Genomic DNA, 7,361 nt, shown 5'->3' with positions numbered 1-7,361 from the left:
CATTTTCATGGTGGACATTGTCATGACATGGTATGGAACATAGGATATTCTCAGGGTATTTTATTTTGCTTTCAATGAGAAATATGATTTTTATGTATGCTATGATAAGCTGGCTATAATAATTAGCTCTAATTATAGATCAACCTGGGCAAATTCATCACAGATAATTTATAGAGCAAATAAGAAGAAATCGTTAAGTTTATTAGCACCAAGATCATTTACAGGGTACACGAAATGAATAGGAACATACATAGAAGAAATCGTGTCAGTTTATCATTTTTAATTATTTTTTATTCTTGAATGCTTTCTGCTAGTCAACACAAGACTTTATTGAAACTCCATTGCAAAATTTGAGGTTCTTATTTTCAATATTGTTTTTAGATAATAAAAGCTACATTGTAACTTTTTCATGATTTTGTCATTACAACTGTAAAGTTATATTTTAACATTTCTTTTAATGTTTACTCTTTGCACCTTAATATCAATATTGACTTTAATTTTGGATTTCTCTTTTTCTTGTAAAGAATGTATGTGTTATAAATTAACTCTAGGTAATGTTTTATAATATTGTCAAAGTATGCAACATTGATATACAATTGCTCCAGTCACAGGCACAATCTAAATTCTGGGGCAATTCCAAAAATGTAGGAAAAGTGCATTTCTTATTTGGTCCTGCAGAAACTGCCTTGTGTGATCTGTTTATGTCTAGAAAGTTTCTATTATTAAGGCAATTAAAAAGCATGTGGAACATTTCATAAATTGTGTGTCATCCTTGTGCAGGGTCCATACTAGTATTCTCTGTATTGTTCCAATTTTAGTATATGTGCTGCCAAAGTGAGTATCTTGGTACTGCCAAATTGAGTATTTTGGCAACTTTTTGTAGAGAAGATAAAAATAATAGCCAAATTTTCATTATTGCTCACTCAAGGATAACATAAGAATTTCTGCCTGATTTGAGCTCCTTATATAATGTAAACACCAACTTTATTTACCTTGGCTAAGTGACTAAAACTAAGGATATTAGAGTGTCCTATGTTTCAAATGCAGATGTGTAAACTTGAACCTCCTCTTAAGCAAGCAATCATTTATCAGTTATATGTTGCAAAAATGTCAACATATTCTAGGATTTATTCAAATTTTATAATCAGATACATTGGTGACAGAGTAGAAGGGTGAAAATGCTTATTCTGAAAGGTTTGGGGATAATATTGAGACAGCATTTATAGCAAATATCAAATGCATTTAAAATTGCATTTTTTAAAAAATCAAAAGTCTTATGTCCTGCCTCATATTATGTATGTATTAATAAATGCATTAAGTAATGAAAACACCCAAAAAACTTTTTTTCCCCTAAAAAAACCTAACAACCTATTCCAAAAAAAGCTATATAATAAGGACATTTGGCTTTGCCAGCCACATGATTTCTCATCACTAGAGGGAGAAATATCCAGTTGATATATAAACAGATGAGCATGGTTTTATTTCAATAAAAATTTCTTTACAAAGTAATAGGTCATAGTCAGACCTGTTCTTATATTCCACACCCAAGCTTGCTTTTACTGCTCCTTCCAACATACTCCTAATTTCCTGTTTCTCAAAGTAAGGAATTTTTAGCGCATGCTTCAGAATCAGAGCTGTTTGTTAAACAACTTAGACTGCTGATTTAGAACTTTCTGTTCCCAGCCTCGGGCTCTACATTTAAGGGGGTTCCTCCAGGCGATATTTTTTTTTTTTCCTTCAAAATTTTGTTTATTTGTGGGGGAGAGGTGAGGGGTGGAGGAGGGAAAGGGTCCCAAACAGACTCTGCACTGAGCACAGAGCTGATGGAGCTCTCAATCTCACCTCCTTGAGATCACAACCTGAGCTAAAACCAAGAGTCAAAAGCTCAACTGACTCTACCACCCAGGTGCCCCAATGCGAGCTATATCTTAAAGTCATGTTTATGGATATCTGCTATTGGAAAAGAAGATGCCAGTCCTATTAATTGGGAGTTTTCTGCTGTTAAGTAATGTTTTAGTCTTCTAAAGTTGTAGCCAAATTATAAAAAAAAAAACCTAGGTGTCTATCCCCTGATGAATGGATAAAGACAATGTGAATTTCATCACTTGATTTGTTAAGAAAGAGTGAGTTTTTCATTATGATTTGGTTGTATCAAAATCCCCACTTCTAACTTAAAATTAATTTCATGCATTATTATTTTATTTTCTTGTTATACTGTGCTTACAGTATATATATATAAGATAAATGTATATATTTATATATATTTATATAATATATATATATAATCTTCCCAAGATAACTAGTTTTTTTTTTTCCTTGAAATAATATTTGCATAAATTTTAATATTTCTCTTTCTGCTTTTTGTTTTCTTGCATTTGTTTTGTATATCATGGTCCATTCCATTATTTTCAACTATTTATGGTATTTAGTATTAACTCATCACTCATGTTTAGTTTGTCTGTATTTGGTTTACTTACACAATTTGCACATTTTGTCATTTAAGTTGTGGATTTTATTCACTTGTGACTAATTTATTTATAAATAAGTTCAGCTTCATTTATTTAATCTTTAGTTTTTCATTTTTTTGTAGTTTCCTTTTTAATATATCAGACATTTATTAATCAAATGTTTTAATTCTTTGTTTCTATTGCTCTATTTTATCTGATGATATTTTGTATAATATTTGTTACTCATTAATAGTTATCAATTTTATGTCATCATAAATTGTTCATAATTATTAAATAATTCCATTACAAAAAAAGGGGAATGAAAGTTATATATGTTTGTGTTTGTATGTGTGTATACATATATATGACAAATATAAGATTTAGATAGTAAATATACTTTGACTTATAAAATAAATTTTAAGTATCTTAATGCTGTTCTATGTTACCAAGCAGATCAGTCTTATAATTCTAAGTAAAGTGTTACAGTTGATAAAAACAAAACAAGAAAAACTACTTCTGAGCTGGAATCTTGGAGAGGATTGGCCAGAGAATATTCAGGCTCTGATGGACAGATCCTTAGGGGAAATTGCCCTTGGTCTGAGGCTTCCCTAATAACCTCAGACCTATCTCTCTGTCTCTCTCTTTCTTCCTTTCAGCAGTTTCAATAGGTTCCTTGGCCAGTGTGGATCCCAATTCAGGGCTTGAACTCACACTTTGAAATCAGAACCTGAGCTGAGATCAAGAGTCAGTGCTTTACTGACCAGGTATCTCACCAATAATTTCTTTTTGGAATCATACTCTTCTATTTTTTTTAATTGCCTCAGATTTATTTATTTATTTTATATATATATATATATATATATATATATATATATATATAGTGTATTATTTATTTCAGAGGTAGGCTACAGGTCTGTGACTCATCAGTCTGGAATCATACTCTTAAATCCAACTATAGTTTCCTAACTTTCTCAATATGAATATAAAGGAAACATCCTTTATACTGGGTGAAATGTGTTTTTTTGTAAGTTTAAATAAATTATTTTTTAAAAGATAAAACATCCATAAAGAGTCATAATCAAATAGAAAATACTACCATTATATGAGCTGTCAGCTATGTCCACCAGAAAAAGAAGAATTTCCAATTCATAAATAATTTTACCTTTGACATAGATAGGAGAATAAGAGATGGGCTATTAGTACTAATGTCTTCTCTTTATTTTCAAGACACTTTGAAAAATAGATGTCTTTTTAATTTTTAAAAACTTTTGTGCCTATTTTTCATAGTGCAAAATTTTGTGAAAATTTTGGGGAAAAATTATCCAAATCATAAAAATAAAGCAAAAAGTTGGGGTGATGTATTTACAATATTATATAGTGCCTACGGTGTACCTAAGGATTTTCTAGGGGAATGCTTTTATTTGATTCACTGTTTACTATTGCTTGTAGCTTCCAGACTTAGTGAACTTACGTGTTAACACAGAGTTTTCCAGATCAAAATGCAAATAACTTATGTCTAGTAGAAAAGATATCTCTAATTGTTAAGGATTGTTGCTCAGCAGAAAATTTGTCAGTTTTGAAATTAATCCAACAATAATATCTTAACTTGCCATTATTAAAGATTTTATAAACATCTAAACAAATGTTCTTTGAATCAGCCTTAACAGTTTACTTTTTTCCTTATTAATTATCTCTTTAAGAATAGAATATTTGAGAAGTGGCATTTTATATTTTAAAAATATATTGTATTGTATTATATTATATTATATTATTAAAATTGTATTTTAGCAATTTTGATAGCTCAACCAAGAAGCCAACATGGACAAACCTGACAAATCCAATCAAACAAATCAAACTATGCTGTTTGCCTAATTAATCTGAACCTGTTAAAAACCTTAGATTTGTTTACTCATAAAATAAGCTAAGGTATACCCACTTAAGATTCACTAAGTGAAATAAGTCAAGCAGAGAAAGTCAATTATCTATGGTTTCACTTACTTGTGGAGCATAAGGAATAACATGGAAGACATTAGGATAAGGAAAGGAAAAGTGAGTTGGGGGAAGACAGAGGGGAGATAAAAGATGAGAGACTGTGGATTCTGGGAAACAAACTGAGGGTTTTGGAGGCAAGGGAGGTGGGAGGATGGATGAGTGTTGTGGTGTGTATTAAAGAGGGCACATATTATTGCATGGAGTACTGGGTGTGGTGCATAAACAATGAATCTTGGAACATGAAAAAATAGAATAAAATTAAGATGTAAAAAAAAATCTATGAATATAAAAATCAGAAATTTCTAATAAGCTATGCTGAATTATATTTTTGTAAGAAAATGCACAGCAGTAATTGTTTCATTTTTTGTAAATTTGAACATCATTTAGATAACTTAGATGATAGAACTTATTTGTTATATCAGATTAATTAATGGATAACCATTGGTTTGCTAATATAAGTCCATTTCTAAGTGAAATGGAATATTTAAAACTGATTACTAAACACGATTTTAATTTTACATACTTTGCTTCTTAAATTTATGCTATTGGGGTCATATTTATTTATATGTTAATTTTTGCAAATATTAAATGGTGAAGACAGAATGTGAATAGTTCTAAAAATTAGTGTTTTTATTGATGAGCTTTGTTTCTGGTAAAATTATTGTGTCTATGGCAGTCAGTATACAATTACCACTTAGTTTTCTAAGTAAGTATAAACTAATTACTTTGTTACAATTAGAATTACTTTCTTACAATTTCAATCTTTTGGATTAGTGTGCAATAGGTAATAAGATAAATTTTTGTTGTTTTCTAGAAAAAGCAGAATTCTTTTGTCCTGAAATATAGTGGAAGTTTTTCTAGAATTATAAAAGCATAATGAAAGACAAATTCTGAGTATGCATAGCAATTTAAGGGGAGGGCATTTTAAATTTTGAAAATTATACTTTATTGGATTTCAGGTAGTCTAAAAGTAATTGCAAAGGCTGTCTTTACATAACTCAGAAATCAACCTGAAACATTTTGGGAGACAAAATTCAAACTCTAGCTCCTTGATGTGGAATGACTTTATGTTCACAAAAACAATCTAGATACACCAGTACACACCAAGAGAAGTTTAAACAACTGAAGAAGAAAACATGAAAAATGTGAAGAGTTGAAGACAATAGCACCTACCCAAACTAAAGCATAGAGCAAAAAATAGTTAAAACAAACAAAAAATTAAAAAAAAATAGCTTCAGAGAACTGTGAGATATAAAGTTGATAGATATTCATGTAATTACTGTCCAAAAAGCAGACAGAGAAAGAGTGAGAGAGAGGGGAGAATATTTAATAACATACTTGATGTTTTTGCCCCAAATTTGATGAGAATTCTAAAACCATAGATCCAATTGGCTAAAATAAAGTCAAGCAGGATAATCACAGATACAAGCACACTGAAGCACATGTTAATTAAATTGCTGAAATCAGTAAAACAAAACTTATAGTCAGCCAGAAAAAAAAGAAAAAGGCATGAGTACATATAGAACAAATAATAGGCATGTCAGACTTCTCATTGGAAACTGTAAAACTGAAGACAAAGGGAAGGAAAAAATCAGCCTCAAATTCTATATACATTAAAAATATTCTCCATAAACAAATGTAAAACCAGGTTGAATTCTGACTTACTTAACTAAAATAATTTATTTCTAGCTGACCTGTACCCAGGAATCTTAAAGGAACTCTGTCATAAGGAAGGAAAATTATGTTAGATAGAAAAGTGAGCTACAAAAGAAATAAAGAAACAGGAAATACAGTTTTTTTGGGGGATGAGGTAGAGTTTTTTTTAATGACCTAACACAATAATTGATTAGCAAAACAAAAGGTAATGAGAATATTTTATAATTTTATAAAATAGGCAGAAGATACCTAATCATAGTACCTGAAAGAAGAAAAAATGATGCATATTCTTATAGATTTTAAAATTCGATGTGAAATAATAACCCTTATAGAAAGTAACAAGTTAAAGATGCATAAGGTAACCCCAGAGCAAACAAAAAAGCAAGAGTTGAAATACCAAGATTAGAAACTCAATGGAATAACAGTAATACAATATTCATTGAAAAGAAGAAAAGATAGGACACCTGGGTGGCTCAGTCAGTTAAGCCTCTGCCTCTTGGTCATGATCTCAGGGTCATCAAATCAAGCCCGAGGTCCATCTCTGTGCTCACTGGAGAGTTTGCTTGGGATTCTTGGGATTTTTTCCCTTCCCCTCCCCCTACTAGCTCTCTCTCTCTCTCAAATAAATGAATAAATCTTTTTTAAAAATGCAGAAAATCTGAACAGACATTTCTCCAAAGAAGACATGTGGATGGCCAATAGACTCATGAAAAAATGATCAACATCACTAATCAGGAAAATGCAAGTCAAAACCACAGTGAGATTTCACCTCACAGCTATCAGAATAACAAGGGTTGGCAAGGATGCAGAGATAAAGGAGCGCCTGTACATTGTTGGTAGAAATGTGGATTTCTACACCCATCGTGGAAGGACATATAGAGTTTACTCAAATAATTAAAAATTGAAATACCATATGATTTAATAATTCTACTACTGGGTATTTACACAAAGAATATGAAAACACTAATTCAAAAAGATATGCACCCCTATATTTATTGCAGCATTACTTGTAATAGCCAAGATATGAAAGCAACTTAAGTGTCCATCAATTGATGAATAGATTAGGAAGAAGTGATATAAATATATGATGGAATATTATGCAGCCATAAAAATGAGACTGTGTCATTTGAGATATGGATTGACCTAGAAGGTATTATGCTAAGTGAAATAAGTCAGACTGAGAAAGACAAATGCCATGTGATTTCCCTCATAAATGGAATCTAAAAAATAAAACAAATGTATAAACAAAAAGCAGAATCACATCTA

General features: G+C 30.6%; 1 non-coding gene across 1 annotated transcript; it reads right to left on the bottom strand.

Annotated features, from left to right (window-relative positions):
• Positions 1–734: 734 nt before the first annotated feature.
• On the bottom strand, positions 735–842 carry LOC116865467. Its single transcript, XR_004382196.1, has one exon. It is a non-coding gene; the product is annotated as a U6 spliceosomal RNA (small nuclear RNA).
• Positions 843–7,361: the final 6,519 nt, after the last annotated feature.

Source organism: Lontra canadensis, unplaced genomic scaffold (genome assembly GCF_010015895.1).
Source record: "Lontra canadensis isolate GAN:19392208 unplaced genomic scaffold, GSC_riverotter_1.0 scaffold7, whole genome shotgun sequence".
Taxonomy (NCBI): Eukaryota; Metazoa; Chordata; class Mammalia; order Carnivora; family Mustelidae; genus Lontra; species Lontra canadensis.
This window is presented reverse-complemented; position numbering and strand designations above follow the sequence as displayed.